Raw genomic sequence first — 21573 nt, 5'->3', positions numbered from 1 at the left:
CAAGAAGAAGAAAAGAAGAAAATAGTAATTTGGGGAGTATTGCCATTAAACAGAGCCCAAGTTGAGGATGACTGGGGCTAATCAAGAATTTAGAGAAACAGCATTACCCATTATTCCTACTATTCCTAATCTTCCTGTCTATGAACAGTAAGTAGTTCTTGTTCTGAATCCACAGGGATATTTTAACTTCCAACAAACAGAATCCCATTGATTTAAAATTGATATTTGCAAAATTATCTTGTACTGTTTTCAAGATATTTTAATTTGCCTTTAAGTGAAAGGTCATCAAATCAGCCTCTGGATTGGAACCAAAAAATGAAATCACTACATTTGGGCATGATCTAGCCTTTTCCTATATCCTTCCTTCCATATGATATGCTTAGAAATCTGTGCCAACACCATCTACAACATCAATAAATCTAATTACCAAAATCTTGCTTTGGGAGTGGATACATGGTTTACTTGTGCCTCAACAATAATAAGAACAATAGTCAAAATTATGAGGAAAATTATGAAATATTTCAAGGTGAATAATAATGGAATTCGAGCATGTCAAAATTTGTCAGATGCAGTGAAAAGTGTTTTGAAACAAAGTTATAAGGTTAAGTGCTTATATTACAAAAGAATTGTCTAAAAGTAGTAATTTAAGGTTCTGCCTTACAAATTTAGAAAACAAACAAAGCAAATCCAGAGTAAATAGAAGAAAGGAAATAATAAATATAACAGCAGAAATCCATGAAATAGAAAAGAGATAAACAAAGAAACAAAAATAGAGAAAGTGAACAAAGCTAAAATATGATTCTTGGAAAATATCAATAAATTGTTTAACCCCTTCACTAGACTGATCAAGATAAAAAGAGAGCACAAATCATCAGTTTCAGGGATAAGAGGATTATATTACAGATCCTACAGACAAAAGTTAAGAGACTACTACAAACAACCTCATGCTAACAAATTCAATAACTTAGATGAAATAGACAAATAGAAAACGGACATAGGATAAAACAGAAAATTCAAATTGTTCTAACTCTCTTAAAGAGATAGAATCACTAAATTGAATACTAAGTTATTAATTTAAATAGATATTTAATTATCAAACATAAAATAAGGGTTATTTTTATATAATATGTTTTCTCTCTATGGTCATATAATATGGAAACACTAATGTTAAATCAAGAATTGTTTTCAAAAGCATGGAACCAGTATGAAGGGAATTAATTCCATGATCTTAACGGACATGTGCTCTGAGATTCTGACACAAGCCTCTACTACAGATATATCCTTTTGAAATGAGACAGTTAGGTGGCCTTTACTCGTAAAAAACCCTGACTCACACTACTTCCCTTTTTCTAAACTTTACCTCTCACTCACCTTCTTTTAACACATTTTTTTCCCCAGCCATGTTGATGTCATGTTGATTAATTGTTCACATTCCATCCAGTTTTATAGATTTCTGATTTTGTTTCTCCTGCTTCTGATTCAGGAGATACAATGTCTTTTAAAGTGATCTGTAGGGGCACATGGGTGGCTCAGTTGTTAAGCATCTGCCTTCAGTTCAGGTCATGATCCCAGGGTCCTGGGATGGAGCCCCACATCCGGCTCCCCGCTCCATGGGAAGCCTGCTTCCCCCTCTCCCGCTCCCCCTGCTTGTATTCCCTCTCTCGCTGTGTCTCTCTCAAATAAATAAAATCTTTAAAAAAATAAATAAATAAAAAATAAAGTGATCTCTATAGACTGCTAAATTTTTGGAACTGTCCCTAAATAAAATAAGCACTCTCTTAGTTGATATGATTTTCAATCACTCTGCTATTAACTATATGTAGTTTGATAAATTACGTAGAATTTGTAGGTATTGGTGCCCTTAAGGGGTTATTTTTTAAGGCCAGGGACCATATCTTCTATTTAAACTACCACACAGTTTAACACCCTACCTCAAACACAGTAGATACTTCTTAGTATGTATTAGTTGATTGATGTGTAATGTCCTTTTCAAAACTCTTATTTTTTTAAATAATTTTTGAAAGATTTTATTTATTTATTTGACAAAGAGAGAGTGAGCACAAGCAGGGGGAGCTGCAGAGAGAGAGGGAGAAGCAGGCTCCCCGACATGGGGCTCGATCCCAGGACCCTGGAATCATGACCTGAGCTGAAGGCAGATGCTTAACTGACTGAACCACCCAGGCACCCCTAAAATAATTTTTATCTATTCTTGCCAAGTATCTAGTTATAAGATTATTGTTCTATAGCTTGAATACATTTTAAATCAACTTCTGCGCAGAATATACTACAAAAAGTTATTATGAGATTTGCCCCCTGAATTGACTCTAATATATGATAAAGTTCAATACTTTGAGAAATCCATCTATTTTACTTTAAACCATAAGATTGAAATTATGGCTGATTATATTTATAAGAATTTTCTTATGTCCCTAAATCACATAATTGATTTGTCTGTAAAAGGATTCTGTTGTGACGAAGCATTTTTTTCTTGACTAATTCATTAAATAAATACACATGTAGAAACATGAGTTTTTATTTATTTCTATTCCTGATGGCAGGTGCCTTCCAAAGCTAAAATAACAAAAGTTGATGATTTATAATGTGATTCAAATACTCTTTTAGAGTAATATGTCACAGGAGCTATACTAGTAGAAGTCACATCTTCAAAGTAGTCCAGTATAGAGTTCTTTCCATTCATTCATTTATTCTTATATGTGACTCCCTGAAACTAGTCCACCAAGAAAGCTGGACCCCCAAGCCACTCTACCTGCAGGATCCAAAGCTCCCTATTTAGTAGTGACATTGGGTGGAGCAGAATATGACTAACAAACGACGCTGGAGGCAGGATCTTAAGAGGAAGAATAGAATGAGGGAGGAAAGAAGAGTTAGTATAAGAAAGGGTCAGAGAAAGTTTGAATGAGCAAGTTCAAGAAAGGCACAACCTATGTTAACTGCCTGTGTTGCAAAGCATATGTATACACTGGGGGGGGTCCAGGACTCAGGCCCATGACAAGCACAGGAATAAGGTGATAGAATAGAAGTCACTGTGAAATCTTCATAACCTGTCAGAATTTTATATGAGTTAGATTATGAACCCTAGAACCAGGCAAGAAGTTCAATAAGCATTTACTGAATGCCTTGTGCATGCTTAACCTGTTAACAGGAAGAAGATTTTGTTACTATGTCACCTCTCTCTTCACTGTTAGGAGTGAGTTGCCTTTTTGTTATTATTAAGCACTATGATGTGATAAAGATTAAATGCCAGACACATACGGCTACTCACATAGGCAGGAATTATTTGCTTATTTAAACTTAATTACCTTTCTTATTCAGAGTAACTAGTGCAATGCCAATGACACAGATTGTCTCTATTCCTTTTTTTTTAAAGATTTTATTTATTTATTTATTTGAGAGAGCGAGAATGAGAGAGAGAAAGAGCACATGAGAGGGGGACTTGCTCCCCCTCTCTGCTGAGCAGGGAGCCCGATGCGGGACTCGATCCAGGGACTCCAGGATCATGACCTGAGCCGAAGGCAGTCGCTTAACCGACTGAGGCACCCAGGTGCCCTGAGTCTCTATTCCTTTTTTTAAAATTTTTATTGTTATGTTAATCACCATACATTACATCATTAATTTTTGATGTAGTGTTCCATGATTCATTGTTTGTGCATAACACCCAGTGCTCCACGCAGAACGTGCCCTCTTTAATACCCATCACCAGGCTAACCCATTCTCCCACCCCCCTCCCCTCTAGAACCCTCAGTTTGTTTCTCAGAGTCCATCGTCTCTCATGGTTCATCTCCCCCTCCGATTTCCCCCCCTTCATTCTTCCCCTCCTGCTATTTTCTTTTTTTTTTTCTTAACATATATTGCATTATTTGTTTCAGAGGTACAGATCTGTGATTCAACAGTCTTACACAATTCACAGCGCTCACCACAGCACATACCCTCCCCAATGTCTATCACCCAGCCACCCCATCCCTCCCACCTCCCCACCACTCCAGCAACCTTCAGTTTGTTTCCTGAGATTAAGAATTCCTTGTCTCTGGGTGCCTGGGTGGCTCAGTTGGTTAGGTGACTGCCTTTGGCTCAGGTCATGATCCCGGAGTCCCGGGATCGAGTCCCACATCAGGCTCCCTGCTCAGCAAGGTGCCTGCTTCTCCCTCTGACCCTCCCCCCTCTCATGCACTCTCTCTCTCTCATTCTCGCTCTCTCAAATAAATAAATAAATCTTTAAAAAAAAAGAATTCCTTGTCTCTATTCCTAATGAATTCCTTAATTGTGTTTTGAAGCTCTGTGTGTGAACATTTTACTATAAAAGGAACACATGCTTTCTGATGTCTGAGACATTTGGTTGGAGACTTAACGCTCTGACCTTCATGAAGTCAATAATTAGTATCTCCTGAGTCAAGTAAAAAAAAGTTTCATGAAACATTGGTTATTATAAAATATTACCCCCATGCCTTCCTCCCCATACCCCTATAAAATGCAAGACATACCCATTTGATCCAATGTAAGTATAAAGAATATTTAAATTACTTCTTCGTTTCAGGTCTTCTTGACAAAATATAAAACAAACAGAACGCCTTTCCTCCAAAATCATATGCCCTACAATTCTTGCTCTCCTAGGAATAGCACTGTAAAAAATATGTAATAAATAACATACTCCTTATATTTTCAGGCTGTCCCACTTATGAGTGTTTCTCTGGCCCACATGTCTCAAAAGTCAAAGCTGAAGTTTCTTTGGCAGTAGTAGGAGAATGATGATTTGGGATGTGATTTCTCCCACCTCTTTGTAAAAGAGATAAAACTGCATACAAGTAACCGACTGGGAAAAGAAATTATTTACATGGTGTATATGTCATTATAGTTAACTAGAAAGTCCTTCTTTATAAACGAAGTTAAAACACACAAAACCAAAACCAAAACCAAAATAATTCCACTAAACCAATATACAGTCATCTGATAGTACAGGCTTACGTCTAGCAAAACCTTAGAGTTTTGACAATAAGGATTCTACATAAAGGAAGTGCTCTATGGGAGCTGAAAAGTAGGTTCTTTTAAAATCAATACTTAATTTTATTGAAGTACTTTGGTCTGGCACTCAAGATGAGATTGTGCAAAGCAGCTAGAGCATAACTATGATAATTCAGAGCCTTATAACATGTACTAGGAAACAAAAGTCAAATTGTTTTGTTTAGACACTAGCTAGAATTCTGCAGATGAGAGAGAATCCATAAAAAGGGAGAGACTGGTGTTAGAGGAAGTGGATGAATAAAAGTAAACTTGAGAGGCTAAGGGAGAACAGGGTCCAGAGCTTTTAAAAATGGGTGGGATATGGTAGGTCAAAAGACTCCATGTCTCCTGGAACAGGAAGGAGAACAGAAAGTGTTTGTGCAGCTTGAGGTGAGAGGCAGACTGAAGGCAGTCATCTGCTGGGACATGCTGAGGCAAAACAAGGTCATCAATTGGAAGTTAGGGTGAGGATGTGTGTTGGGGGCTGGGATGCAGGGAGAGAGCATGGGTGGAAAGTTTACAGATTGAGAAAATGATGGGAAACTCTCATTTTGCAAGGGGAGTGAACCGAGTCGTTCTGGATTTTAGTGCTTATACGATGTTGGGGAACCATTCTGTAAAAGTAAATACAAAACTATGAATTCAAAATGAGTATTAGACAAAAATGAGAAAAAAAAGTCACAACACAGTTATAAATGTAAACCTCATAAATACCATAAACATGATAAAATCTAAGGGAAATTAATATTAACTTTTTCCTATTTTTTGTTGCACACTTTTGTGTTGCTTTTTTATATGACAACCATGTTGTAATATTTTCTTCAGGGGGATAGAAAGGTAATTCAGTCTTGCCTTTAACCTGGGTGACTGACATTAATTTTCTATCACCGGTAGTTTAGAAAAGTTCCTTTTAGCTTCACAACTCATGATTGGTATCGTATAAATCTTCAGAACTATCAAATGTGGGAACTTTCTTTAAAAGTTTTCCTCATGTATGAGGTGTAATATTTGAATAACTTTTTATAGAGTAACTTCTGTGGCAAAGTCAACTCAAAAACCTACTTCTCCACCTCTCACTTTCTTCTCATGCCTTAGGATATATTCATAACACATGCGACCCAGGGTCTGGCTCCTGTGTGTCACAGCATGGGTAAAGTGACATAAATGGCCAGTAGGAAATTTATATAGAAGTGATTTTTAACCACAGAAGCCACACCCTCTTAAACCCATACCAAATGCGTGTCTAGTTCAACTCCCCCTTAGCTAGATCTTTAAAATGCTGTGTCCACTGTTACCCACGCCCACAGTGCTTATGATGAAGGAAAATTTAGAGCAAGAAGAGAGTGTTATCTTAAATTTTGGTTAAAATGTCTCCAATTTGCAAATTTTACAAAAACATAGGGCCATGTAAACACACTGCTGGCATTCCTTCTGGAATCTTGGAAGTGGCCTGTGTAAGTGAGGACCCTGAAACCTCAACTCCATCACCTTCACAATAAATCAGCCTGGGCTGCAGAGAGCAGATGGGCAAATGCTTTGGGTATGCCTGGTAAGATGTCATGGGACGACAGGATGGCTGGGTTCACTGAAGGTTAGGTTTTTGCCTGTGACTGAGACGAAGGGGCAGAGGGTCACCGGTACTAAAGATATTTTCAAAGAACCAATTGTAATGAAGCATAGCACATCTCAGCTGCATAAGGAGGGAAATGACGCAAGGGGTGTATATATATATATATATATTTTAAGTATATATTTTTAAAAAGGGCACATGGCCATAGATTTAATGTCACAAGGAAAGGGCTCTTGACTGAGTTGGAAAGACATGAGTCATGGTCTTCGAGTAGGATACTTGAGTTTGTGATTTTGAAAGTTGGTGGTGATGACAATTTCAGTGCTAAGACTGTGTCAGTGAGTAATAAGGTAGAATGGAGAAAAATCATACTCGAAAAAAACTAACAATAACAACTTTTATGGAAGACTTTCTCTGTACCAGGTATTCTAGAGAAGCCTTGAAGATGAGTTGAGCAGTAAGAGGCTGAATATACACTATACAGACAATAGCCAGACCATATATGAAAATAGAACTCTGAACCACAGTCTCCAGTGACCAGCCAAGAAACCAGTCCATTATGAGCACAAGCAGTCCAGGAAAGTCACATTTCTATCCGCATCAACTAGTCCAGGATTACCAAACAATAATCCTCAAAACAATCAGCCCCAAATAGCTAGCACCTGATTAATAACTGTCAACTTCCCTAATTTCCTTCCCCATGTCCAGCTTAGGACCAAATGAAGAAAGCCACATACGTGTCTCTAATCAATCACATAGGATGTCTCATTTCTAATGAGCCCACTTCCAGCTTTCCCATAACGACAGCTTCCAATCAGGGTATACCTGAACTCTCTCCTTTTTCCACCTTTAAAGCTTTCTCACTCTCTCTGCCTTTGAGCCTCTGCCAAAAGCAAGTGATGGTGGGTAACTCGCTGGCTATAGCAAACTCAGAATAAATAGCCTGTGCTTGTTCTTATTTGGGTAGTCTTTATTTCCAGAGCAGTCCAGGTTTCGGATGAATTATTTACCTGGAAAAGAGTGATGGCAGAGTTAGAATGGAGAAGGAAACCGTGAATTAGTTTCAATGGCTTTCAGGGAGTGAAAAGTAGTGCCTACTATGTCAATATAAGACACGTCAAGTAGAGAGAGCAGGGAGTGAGCCTAATGACGTCAGCCTCAGAGAAGCAGGGGCTTTTACTTAAGTGGTATGACATAGAGCATGTGAAGAACATCGAAACATGCCAAGAACCTCAAGGTTTAAGGGTGTGACAATAGATAGGCTTGAGGTAAAAGGGTTCCAGAACACTCTATGAAAATAGATAGCAGTTTGCTGATTCTAACTTAAGAGTTCCACACAGCTCCCGGAGCAAGATTTGGTGAAAGAGAGTCAAAGGTTGGGTGAGCCCATGAATGACCAGGGAAGAGATGTGTATTCTGGAGATGCAGATGGTAGACATGTGGTGGTGACTGCAGCAAGCAGGATGCTAAGCAAAATATGCTATACCCTTATACTCTCTAATGTGGTGTGGAAGCTGGACACTATCAGAGGAGTCCTGTGGATTTCACAGCTTCTCAGTGGTGGGGGTGGCCTCTGGATACTGCTTGGATTGGTCTTAGGTGGCCAGATGGTGACCATCCCATGGTTGTTGCAACTAATATAAAATAGTTGCTCAGGAGAGCTTCAGGTATAGAAATATCTGACGGCAAGTCCACAGACTAATGGAAGTGGTATCTGGAAGGGGGACGGGATGGGACAGGGACTAGAAGAGCAGAGGAAGACTTACTTTACTACAAAGATGCCCTCAAGCCATCAGACTGGTGGTCCTTCCTTCCTTCCCTATTTCTTTCCTTCCTTCTTTCTTCCCCCCTTCCTAACCTCCTTTACTTAAAACTTCCTCATGGCAAGGTTAATTATCCCTTGTTCATAGATAGAAAAACTGACTCATAATTTTGACTCACACCATTACATAGTAATAATAATAATGAGGAAAATGGGGAAGAGAAAAGCAACATGATCCAAATAACTTCACTTTGGCTTGTATTTAGATGCAAGGTCAGCTGTGACGAGTAATACTGGCTGAGAAGTACCATGATCATCAGGAGTTCTCTCTACAAAGTCTACTGAAAGCAACTCAGGGAGAGGTTTTGGGTTATTTGTCATTATTTGCCAAATCATATATTTGGTGAGAGTCCATTTGCTTTTTTATATTGCCACTTGGCCTTTTTAGTATTTTCGCGTACGATCCCAGAAGCCTAAACACATAGCCACAAATTTAGCAAAGGCCCCAATCTAAAGATTACCAGCAAGTAACATTGATTATTCTGTTTTATAGCCAAACTTGGAGTCCTGGTGCTCATAAATAAGAAATTTTATTTTTATTTATTGTATTTTATTTATTAGCACTGACTAAGAGACAGGGTGGTGTATCAATACCTTTCCATCCACTTTCCTATGTCATCCCCAGAGTAAATCAATTCTAGTATTTTCATTTTGATGGGAGGCAAAAATCCAGCCCACGTAAGCAATGCATTAGGGTTCCAGAGCTCCTAAATAGGCGTGGTTTTTGCTTGTGCGAGAGAATGCACGCTGCTTAAGAGAGGGATGTGCACACAGCCAACAGACATCATCGTTGATTGTCCTGGCCACAGCCGGCAGAAGCCCATGGTGACAGTCTAGTGTCCCTTCGAAATAGTGTTCCATCTTTTCTTCCTTGGGATTTCTTTCCCTCTCGCTTCTCTCAGTTGGGGAAGGTTTCGTTTTGCGTAATGATTATCTTTCTCATTTGTTTCTGTCTTTTCTTTTCCCCCTTCTCCAAATGGCCTTATCTGCCAGTCACGATTTTTGTGGTCTGCAATTCTGATCACTTTTAAATGAAACCCATGCTGGCTTTGGTAATCATAATGTCATTTACAATTTACCACTAAACACGTTTATTCAGTTAGTAGCACACTGGAGAAAGAGAACTCCATATGAACTCACCGTGAAAGGCCTAATCTGATTATTTCCTCATGAAAATCCAGGCAGGGGTGCTTGTAAGAGGGGCTGAGAGGAGAAGGGAAAAAAAAAAAAAAAAAAAAAAAAAACAAGGTCTGGCCACAGCTGACTTTCATAATCAATGTGAAGAGATAAGTGACACAGCCTGTCAGGGCCGGCCGCCCAGTCACCCCAGGGCATTCTTCTCAAACAGGCAAGAGTGGACAGAACTTCATACATGCTGAGTGACCAGCGAGTATTGGCTTGGCATCTGCTATTGCATTCAAGATGGACAAGCACAGTGATAAAGTCCAGAAGCTCTTCTCTAAGTGGGGGAAATTAGATTAAGCAGGTTGTATTTGTATGTGCATGTGTGCACATGAACACTTGCTTTGTGTATACTTTAACGTCCTAGAATATCCTAGACACACAATATGCCCCATCCACCTTTCCCGCAACTGGAAACCACAGACCTAAAAGCCAAAAAAGGAAGTGAGTTAGGTATGTCTGGTGAAGGAGGAGAAAAAGGAGAAGGTATGTATGCGTGTGAGTGTGTGTATGTATACTCAGGTTGCTTCCAGGGTTCTAACAAATATTAACTTTGTGTCAATATTTGTCCTTCCTGTCGTGAAATGAGGATTTTCCACCTCATTTCACATTTGAAAAGAAAATATGCCAAAGGGGTCGTCTTTGCTAGGGAAAAAAAATTAAAAGAAAAGAAACAACTTCTATCCTTTATTTAGAAAAATGGGTCAGAAGGAAAGAAAAAAAAGATTTTTTAAAATAAATGTTTTGACTCAAAGGCACAAAGAATCCTTCCATCTTCCCCTTTCAACAAAAGGGAAAAATTTATATGTCTAAAATTGAATGAAATACATCAACATTAATGATTTTTTTCCTCGAGGTTAACATCACCATTTCCCTCAATAATTTTTTTTAGCCATTTTGTGATAGATTTCCCAATTCATGGTACAGTAAAGTATAGGAGATTTTGACAAAAACAAAATATATAATCATTCTCTTATTTTCACAAAATGAAAAGAAATCATTTACAATTCTTTTCTGTCAAACAACATTTACACCTCATTGTTTCTAATTTAACAAATATAAATGGCCACAGATCAAATAAAGTGTAGACAGGTTGAATTTATCCCCATTTATGGATGTTGTTGTAGACCCTCAGGCTATGAAGAGTGAGACTCCAAAATCTCAAAGCTGTGTTCCTAAATACACAAAGAGAGTAACTGAAATCTTGGAAAGAAATATTAAAGAAAACATTTTGGTCATACTAGAAAGAATAGACAAAATTGTCTACTTTTTTAGAATGAAGATTTCTAGCTAAGAGGTTTTTTTTTTTTTTTGTAAATTTCCGAAATAATGATTGTGTGTTATATCTGTAAGGTAAATTGAGAATGATGGTCTTATGCATCATAGATTCAGTATGGTTGACCGAAAACACAGGCTTGCTAATTTAGAGTCTAGAATTAGAGGTCTGTAAATTCTGTTGAGTGACCACAATATGGAAGTACTAGTCATTATAAAAGAGATAAGACAGATATGCTTATACATACACTCACATACACAGATGGCATTATAAGATAATGTAATTCGGGAAATTTAAAGTTCATTAAATTGAAAAATTAATGTATTCAAAGTTCAGGACTGGGAGCTTCAAAATTAAGGTATTGCCAGCTTGGCTTTCATAATTCGTTGACCAGTGGTGCTTAGGAACATAGTCTCCTCTGGCATCATTCTTTCTGAGAAAGACAGCACTCTTAGAGCTGGTGATTGGTGTGGTGCAGTGGCTTCCAATGCACGGGAGTCATAAGGGGGTGGAAAAGAGAAGTCCCAAGTGTGGAGGGAGTGGTACCGGACTGAAGACAGTGCCCAGGAGGATGGTAGCTGCTAGATGAGACATACACACCTCTTAAGGCATACCTAACGGGCAGATTGGGCCTCAGGGGCTCTAGACTCTAGGATCTGCCACAGTTTCATGAGTAATCTCACCAAAGTCCTTGAACTCGGGTCTATTTCCAATGGGAATACATTTCCAACCTAATCTGAGAAAAATGGAACACTATGTAAAACCAACCACTCCATGAAGCAAGATGTCTGTAAGGCCTTCTGTGAATGGTCTTTCTGTCTTTACTAAGTTCTCTTGATGAGTATTTCCAAATATTTGTTTCCTTTTTACAGAAGTGTTAACTTTGAGGGGAAAAATTATCAGGAGATGAAAGTGATAAAATGACAATGAAGATGAGGGAAGAGCATCAGATATGTATCAAATAGACCCTTCTTCTGAATCTATTTTTGTTTGTTTTTTTTAATAAACACCGATTTTTATTGATAAAGTCCATGCAAACAAATTCCAGGAGACCATTTTGTATTCTTTTACTATGTTGAAATGTCATCTAGATTTTGCTTAAAATAAGTGGCTTAGAAAATGTTTCTGTATTTTTGTTATTTTATTGTATTAGGTTTTGCCCTGCAAACACCAATGAGTATGTTCTCAATTATGACTTTTATTCTTTGACTACTACATTGAAAACAGCCAAAGCAAATGCAAGTTGAGGAAGTACAGTATGGCAGGTAAGAGATCAGGTTTTCTAGTCAGAGAGATTTGCATTGCACTTTAGAGCTGCAAAACCATGGGCAAGTTATTTATCCTCTCTCTGACCCAGTTAACTCATTTGTAAAAAGGATTGAAAATAGCACCCAACCCACAAGCTGATAGACAGGATTAAATGAAGTGATGTATGCGCAGAGTCAGGAACAAACATGTGCTAATAAATATAAGTTCTACATTAGCCATACTCAAAAGAGGAGTATTTTTTAAGATACTTCCCACTCCCTTTTTGCCTTTTTTGGCACTACCCTCATCTCAAATTAATAACATCTGCCTTGTAGTCTGAAACAGCACCTGTAAGTGTTGCAAGCATTCATAATGAACAATGTTGAAAGAGACAAGTTACAGGTGAAGAAAATGCTACAATGGAAACATATTATCTATGATTTTAGAAAATATGTGCAAGAAAGAAATACACACTCACACACACATTTACATACATACATACACACACACATCTACAAGCAGGATGTGTATTTTTTCCACCACTTAGAAAATCAATAAAAACTTGCGAAATTCACGATGGTTTCAACCCTTTCATCTAATCTTAACTTTCCCCTTCATTCCTTTGGTAATACTCTCCACCCCACTCCCCCTTTCTTTCCACCCTCAGATTTCCTTTTTGCTAGCAAACCTTGCCTGCCATCTTTGACCACAGCGATGTTCATGGGTTAGATTAAAGGCAGGGGCAGCCAACAGCCTTCTTTACAAATACAATCTGAGCACGCTCTTTCCCCAGAATGATAAACTTATCACCTCTCCAGCCCTCAGTGTGAAGCTGCAGCAGTAATTCTGTCGGATGCCAAAACTAAAATGAATGTGACTGTGCCGTGCCCAGCTCTGAGCTGTGGCTGTAATGAGATTTGAATGGGAAGCCCCGGACACAATAAATCTGCGCCATATGTGACCATTTCCTGTGTCAGTTCCTTTCTCATAACCAGTGGAGACTTTTTTTTCCCCTCTCATGACCCCACACCATGACTCTGAAATCTTTCATGGCTGCTTATGGGCCTCAGGCTTTTTACAGCAGTTGTATAAATAAATGAATTTGACAGCAAACATCATAACAGTTAGCAGTAATGGGTGTCGCCACAAGTGTCTATACTACTCACTGGAGAAATGGCAGAGGAAACAGCTTGTTTTGTTACCTACACAAAAGTAGTTTCGTTTGACAAGTGGTGAAAGAATTAGTCAAATAAATTTGAAATCCACTAGGACTGTTTTTGCCAACTCTCCCCGCCAGTGACATGTTCCCAGCTCCTCAATGCCCATGACTCACAAGAGATAAATTTCCCTCTTTTATTCTGAGATAAAGATCCGGGCTGGGAATACAAAACCTTTGCCTGATATTTTATATTCATCTTCTTTGCAAGGCAAGAGTGGCATGTAGGGGAACTCAGGGCAAAGAGTTTCCAAAGGCACTTGTGGCAGAAAGGCCAAGGAAGGCAATCCCGGGGGGAAAGGGGAGGTTGGTGGCAATAATGACCCACCCCACTGACGACCTGTGGAAAGCAAACTGAAGCTTCTGAGGGCTCCCTTCTCTTTCACGTTGCCTTTATTCAAGAAAGGAAACTCTCTATGCCAGGCAGTTGCTGAAAGAAAGGGAGTTAGCATTTTCCCTGGATCTCCACACTCCCAGCAACATAAGAGCTGTTGTCTATGTTGGGGGAATTTGTGGTCAATTTAGATAAGCACAAAAAAGCATAGATTTTTCTCAGTTACGTGGATTGGTTGTTAATAAGTCCTTAACTTCTTCTGCTGTTCCTATTGCAATCTCAGTAACAACCCCCTTATTCCAGCTGTGAAAAAGATGTTATAGCTCAGTGGTTATTCCCATGGACTCTGGTCCAAATTGCCTAGATTCAAATCCTAGTTCTGATACTTACTCTCTGTGTGATTTTAGGCAAGTAACTTATCTTCACTGAGCCTCAGTTTCCATTTTTGCAAAGTGGGAAGAAAAATGGTATGGTATCAAGCTCATAAGGTGGCTGTAAAATTAAGTATATTCTAAAGGGCTCGAAACATAAATGATAAATGAGGACATTATGTTAAGTGAAATAAGTCAGTCTAAAAAAATAAATACTGCATGATAGTACTTAAATGAGGTGTTTACAAGACTCAAACTCATAGAAGTAGAGAATAGAATGATGCTTGCCAGAGGCTGGAGGAGAAGGGGGAAAAAAGGCTCAAAGAGTGGCTAGGACTTAATAAGTATTGTTGTTGTCATTATTGTTATTATTCCAAACAAAGAAACTTGGATAATAGTCTGTTTAAAAACACTAGAGCTCTTCTCTAGGATACCTTGATATTGGCAGCTGATCTGGGAGATAAAATTTAAAACCTGTGTGGGGAAACCATAATAGCACTTTCACTGAAGTCAACTACATTTAATGACAAGATATAGGACATTGTCCATAAAAATATCATCTGGACCTTGAAAATATTTTTTTAGCTGTAGGTTATTTTCACTCTTTTGAAAGTAGTACTCTTTGTCATGGTCAAGTAACCGTTGCCTCTGGAATCTTCTCATACTCAAAAGAAATATCACTGTTTGGGGGAATAAAAGTTGAGAGCTATTCCCAACTAACAGATCTTGGAGTCTATGTCCTGCTCTCTGTTTTTATCTCTTTAAAATTTAATTATTAAAGTGGCTCACTAAAGTGTTCTGCTTGGGCGATAAAATGCAAGAAAGCACCTGAACATTTTCGAAGGTATAGATTATAATCAATGTAAGGGAGATATTTCAATTTCTAGAGTCTACTACCTACACAATAAATTCCTAATGTCTTTGTTTTAACTGGCTGACAAATCCCCTTAAGTATACATTTCTCTATATCTAGTCAACTATTTCTGTGGACAAAGTAAGAAATGTGAATAAATTGAACTGTGTAAGACTAAACGAACTCTTTAAGTTCTGCTCTTAGAGCAGTACCTAAAAATGGAAAGAAGTTTGTCAACCAAAGCTAAGGAACCATTTGACTTTATAAAACAATGACAAACCAGGAGGGGGCAAAATGGGGTTGGCTGTGATTTGGGAAGATGGGTTTTGCTAGAAAACCAAATACATAAAGTGACATCATCCTGTGGTAAAACAGGCTTAAGGGAGATGCCATGTTTAGTAAAATAAACTGAAAACCCCATCTCATCGTTCTCCCTGTGTATAGGTTACAATGCTACATCTAGGAAACATCCCCAAAATTGGTCTGTGAGAAAATAACTTTGTGCCCTAGGAACTTCACTGTTGAGGAATGTCATCTGACAAAACACCTCCCTCACTGCGTCCAAACCCTTTCCCAAGATCTGCTCCTAGGATGCATATCCTGATTCACCGTGGAAGCAGCAAAGTGAAGATTTCATGCAATGGATGACTCCAGCTATTCACACCCAACATGGCCACCAACGCTGAATAAACACGGAGCTGAGCAGTGTCCTTTTTGATTGCCTGGTCACTCCTACTGCCTCTTAAATAGCGAAGGAACACTGCCACCTTATAAAGTTTGTTTTGCTGAATTAAAGAGAAAACTGGGGGATCAGAGAAATTCTAAAAGAGCAGTAGCTTCATCAAGCATTGTGGAGCTATGGAAATAACTGCTCAGCTCTTTCTTCATCATTTTCTGGTTATGTGTGTGAACACCTATACAGGTTAGGCTTATCTCAGGTAGTGAAAGACTTGTACTTCCCCATTCTCTTATGGTTGAGTAGAATCATTAGTTAGTCATCAGTTATTGAGCAGAGGTAACAAGTGTCTCTTTGCGGCCATACAAGTTAATTGAGTTGGCAAAATATAGGCCATAGGCCAAATCCAGCCCACTGGCTGCTGTAAATAAAGTTTTATCGAAACACAGCCCATATTCATTTGTTTACATAGTATAAACTATTGTAAACTCCACATTTGCACTGCAATAGCAGAATTGAGTAATTGTGGTGGAAACTCTATGAACTTGAAGTTGAAGTTGGAAATATTTACTGTCTGGCTCTTTATAGAAAATGTTTGCCAACCCCTGCTCTAAGAGTTCTAAGTTTGTCTCTGAGGCAGTGAGCAGCAAAGTACAAGATGGACGCTTCTCTCTCAAGCCTGGGTCCCTGCCAGAGACAGACAAGAAGAGTAAGCAAAAAACAGACCTTTGTTGTTTTAAGCTCTTGAGATTTGCAAGTTGTGCATTATGACATCCTAACCTAGCCTACTCTGACGGCTATGGCATCTTTACTATTCTCATGTGTATCTTTCTCAGCACATATATAATATATCCTGCTTTAGGGAAGAGAACCAAAAGCATAAGAGGACTTTATTTTTCTTTCTTTCTCTCTTTCATTCATTCATTCATTTATTCATTCATTCATTCTTCCTTTCTTTCCTTTTGTCCTCAGGAGACAGAATGAGGACATGAAATGTTTGAGTCCTCAGTCAACATTTAGACTGGAATTTTTCCCTTTCTAAACATAAATTTTCTTCATATAGTTTATCTCAATATTTGCTTCATCTAATACCTAAGAATCTGTCTTGTTAAAGCTCTTTGAAAATTTGTCCCACAAATCTCTACAAACCTGCCTTCCTTTCCATGTAAAGATGAAATTTCCTCAGTATATTGCGCACAGAGGTTGTTGAAGTAATTAGGGAAAAAGATTTCTGTAAGCCCAGAATTGGCACGCTGAAGTCTTTCAGAATGAGTTCTTGTGTTTGGGCTTTGGCAGTTTTAATACGGGTGAAAAAATGCATACAGCTGGCTCTACTTGCTCATTTTGCTATGTCCAGATCTCCTTTGGAGGAAAAAGAAACAGGTCCATTTTTTGGCAGAAAACAATATGGTCTCTTTCAACCTTACAGAAGGACAAGTTGACTGGACAGTCTGCCACTGATACTGCTTTCTGGAAGCAGGAAGTGATAGAGGCCATTATGAGAGCATTGTGTTCCTGGTGTCAGCCATCAAAGGGAGAGCCAAGGGGTATCTTGCCAAGATAAGTGCTCTGATTTGATGGATAGGGACACTTGTTTGAAGATGGCAATTCCCATTTATTTTTCTTCTTACTCTTGATGACCTTTGACAACAGACAGACTACCACACACCTCAGTTTCCCTATCATAAGATACAAAGCAATATACATGGATATTTACCTACAGAGAGATTGCATAAAAGTTGACTGCACTAATGTCTATAACATACTGCACGGGAAAGAGAATTGAAAGGGGAGGCAGTCACCCAAGCAATCTGTTCACTGAGGGCAATAGATATGAACCAGGAGGAAGAGTGGATGGCAAACATGATCAGGTTAACCAGGTACTGTTCAATCATTTGAACAAGTGATTTGTTAGAATTTTTACAAATAAGATATTGGGCCAGGGGATCCCAGGTAAGCTACTTCCAAGTCATCTTTCAAGTTCAGTGACTCCCCTTAAACTCTGGTACAACACAATTCAGCAAGGTGAAGGGGTTTTAAAGACATCTGGAAACTCAACTTGAAGGAACAAAACATAGCTAGACTACTGAGATGCACAATGGGCACCAAACATTCAGACAAAATGGCTTATTGATAGCAAAGGCTGTATACAAACAGGAGGCGAAGTAGTGTCTGGAGCTATAAGAACAGGTACTGCAAACTATATTTATAGATGCTTAAAAAACACTATCTACAGTTTCAACATGGGAAAGAAGAACTGATTAAGCAAAATTTTAGTTCTACTCAACTATAGATAAGATTTAAAAATTATTAACAGTCGTGTACTATGGTTTACATGTAGGGATACTTCAAGATGAACTCCTCAATTTGAATGAAGTCTGGTATAGAATCAGGAAATCCATAGTCATCCTATGCATTATCTTATCCTCTTGAATCTTTGTAAATTCTGGGGGAAGGGAAGGTGAGGAGAGAAAATAGGAAATGAGTATCATTTTCTAGCCTCTTCATTGTATAGTTCTGCCATTTTAAGCACTGATTTAACACTATACTTTGAGCATTTATCATTGTCCTGATAGTGATCTAGACTCGGGAAATATGTAGTTAAAAATAAAAGGAGAGTCACAGTGCTTGCTTTCATGGAACTTATATAGAGTCAAGTTTCTAGTTAAAAAATATGCCTTCTTTTTCAGAGTGTGAACTCATGAGCAATCTGAGTACAGATGCCTGCCTTACTCATCTTGGCAAATTTGGCTCCTGTCCCAAGGTCTGTTACAGTCAGAGGGAAGAAACATCAAAATTCTGGGTGTCCTCTGTGCCAGGTACTGCCATAGGCATTCAAAGTATCTCATTTTGCTTAGTCATCATACCAAGCTGAGAGGTCTGTTTTTATCGCTTCCGTTTTCCAAATAAGGACACTGGCTTGCAGCTGGATGTAGAGGACCCCAAAATGGCAGAGTCAGACCAGAAGCAGCCTAGATCCCTGAGTCATCTCCAAGAGCAGAGCTGCCAGGGGAGCTACTCTGTCTTCTTTTAGGTTTAGGTGTGAGTGGGGAAAAAAAAAAACTTGTCCCTTTTTTGAAAAATTGACATTTGGGGGTTATCTGCTAACTGGGAGTTAATTACTCTGTATCATACAATATCCATGTTTTATGTGAGCAAATGAAATGAATAAGTACACAGACATAAAGAACAAACAAGGCTAAGGTCCCAGTTGGTTTAGAAGTAGTATCAAGAGGAAAGGCTGAATGCCCTGACTTTCTGACCTAGACTATACCTACCACTTGAGGAGACTCCATTTAGGGGCACCTGGGTGCTCAGTTGGTTAAGCATCTGCCTTCAGCTCAGGTCATGATCCTGGGCCCCGGGATCGAGCCCCGCATTGGGCTCCCCACTCAGCGGGGAGTCTGCTTCTCCCTCTGCCCCTCAGCCCACTTGTGCTCTCTCTCTCTCTCTCTCTCTCTCATTCTCTCTCAAATAAAAAAAATAAAAAATGGAGGCTCCATTTAGTGAGAGTGTTGCTCTCTCTCGGAAGTTCACTAAGAATTGGCTACAGATGAGTTTGCCCTCTTGGTGATCTCTACTTGGTGGCCAGCTCAAAACTCACTTGGGATCCCTTAAAGACAGCTAAAAATTCAGAGTTTCACTAAGGTCTGGAATACAAGAACACAAGCAGCATACTGCACTCCAAGAAAGGCAGAAGCTATAAGCACCTGGTTTAAAATTTGAAAAAGGTTTGGCAAAAGGGCAAGAGCATACTTACAATTCCTTAGGGATAGCTCATGTGCTTCCTATTGGACCTGCTCTGTGTCAAAGGCCAATTTCCAACCAGTACAATACACTAAGTTAGTTATATGAATATTATGTTTAGAGAAATTCACATACTAGGTCAAAAGCAAAATTAGACCATATCCACCATTGGGGAGTTTATCATTCTATCAACTACAAAATTCTTTTTGCTTGGAATCAAGGCTGATTTCTCCTGAAATACAGGATTTTCCAGATAAAACTAGCCACTGGTCTTTCAAGAATGGTTTTACAGGTTAATAGGAGCTGCCTCCTGAGAAAAACTACACCCATAATGCATCTGGCCAATTCTTTGGTGCCACTCAAATTGTTAGGGGTAAGAGTGGGAGAATTCCTTCCCTGTCCTCTGAGATGATCATTTTATGCCCCAAAGCTTCAACCTCATTATTCTTATCTTAGGGCATAATTACAATGTTATTATTAGTCATAAAATTAACCAGATTTTCCTCTCTTTTCTTTTCCTCTTCAGCATTTGACTCCTTGACCTACCCCAACAGAAAAGTCTATGGACCGATTATATGCTAAGTGTAGAAGTATTTCCTTTTATTTGTTTAAAATTTTCCCACTGTTAATTTCATTGAAAGCATACTTGTTCTCATATGAAATGAGGTAAAGAAAAAATAAAATAATTTTTACCACTCCTATAAAATGTGAACATTTTTATTTCTGTCTCTCAATGCTTTTGAGACTGTTCACTTTTGTTACCTCATGATCCAGAGAACCTGCTCTGCATTTACATCAACCTGTGGGTACACGGTCACCTCACAACCCAAGATCCTTTGCCAATTTCTCCCCTGTACTCTGGGCAAACTTTGCCTAACTATTCTTCAGAGTAACTTCTTTGTTCTAGCTAACCAAAATGGCAGAAAGGTTTTACTTCTAGGGCTGGTGCCTGTTTGTGGCAGTGGCTGCCGAAGTACTGTCTTAGAAAAGATTATGAAGACATGTAAGGACTCAGTAGAAAAGTGCTAAGATAAATTAGCAGTCCACTGGGGTGAGGGGTGGTACATTCAGTGGAGTCTCAACAGAACTTGTTGTCAGGACAAACACCACCATATCTACTACACAAACACTTCTTATGTATTATGTAAGCTCTCTGTGTTCACATATCCAAATTCTATCCATAGTCCATTATCCAGAATTCTATCCAAATTCCATCTACCAATCCACATCTGATACCTGTTAAACTTCTTTCTTTCTTTCTTTTTTTCTTTCTTTCTTTCTTTCTTTCTTTCTTTCTTTCTTTCTTTCTTTCTTTCTTTCTTTCTTTCTTTCTTTTTCTTTCTTTCTTTTCTTTCTTTCTTTCTTTCTTTCTTTCTTATTTTTTAAAGATTTTATTTATTTGTTTGAGAGAGAGAGAGCATGAGTGGGGAAGGAAGGGGCAGAGGGAGAGAGAGAGAGAATCTTAAGCAGGCTCCATGCCCAGCATGTGAGCCCAACATAGGGCTCGATCTCATGACCCGGAGATCATGACCTGAGCCAAAATCAAGAGTTGGATGCTTAACTGACTGAGCCACCCAGGAGCCCCAAAGGTGTATATTTAAAATCTGTAAGGAAATCTTCCTAAAAATGCTTTCCAAGAAGGACTGTATATCAAGGTCACCATCTGTCTCTAAGATGTCAGATACGAACTTATATTTTCTCAGATACTCCATTTTCCCTTCGTTTTCAGAAAAAAATGTTCTTAGCTTCCTGAAATCCTAATACCACAAATGAAGACATAAGCTATCTCATTGCAAAAAGTGAATGAGAAGGAGAGGGACAAACAGAAGCAAGGCAAACATAAATGATAGTATTCCCAGTACTTCCTCCATAGAGAGGAATGAATTAAACATGAGGCAAGAAGGTCACTAAGTTAGGTGTATGATTTCATCAGACTGTCTGAATTGCAGCAAGATTTCAATGAGAATTGGAAGGTAAAAAGAGAAGAAAGCTTTACATTTGTATCGTCCCTTTTAATATTCAAATAATCACAGCTCCTGCTAGTACATGCAAATATAGGTCCTTTTATGTAACAGATATATTATATGCATTACATGTTTTATAGATGAAGAGACTGATGCCCAGAGAGGTTAAATAACCATAGACACCTATCTACTCAGTGAAAGAGTCAGCATCTGAAGCCATATTTTAGTTGCCATTTCATGTACTTTGCCACCATTTTACCTGCCATAATTTGCCCTTCATGACAACCACAAAAGATGG

At 38.6% G+C, this 21573-nt stretch overlaps 1 protein-coding gene across 1 annotated transcript in view; it reads right to left on the bottom strand.

Moving 5' to 3' along the window:
- PKHD1 (PKHD1 ciliary IPT domain containing fibrocystin/polyductin) overlaps positions 1-21573 on the bottom strand; it is a 465684-nt gene that overhangs the window by 47313 nt on the left and 396798 nt on the right. The gene's annotated exons all lie outside the window — the stretch shown is intronic.

Source organism: Eumetopias jubatus, unplaced genomic scaffold (assembly GCF_037043125.1).
Source record: "Eumetopias jubatus isolate StellerSeaLion01/CBP00866 unplaced genomic scaffold, mEumJub1_p1.0 scaffold_6, whole genome shotgun sequence".
Classification (NCBI taxonomy): Eukaryota; Metazoa; Chordata; class Mammalia; order Carnivora; family Otariidae; genus Eumetopias; species Eumetopias jubatus.
The sequence above is the reverse complement of the archived record's forward strand: the minus strand, read 5'-3'. Positions and strand labels throughout refer to the sequence as shown.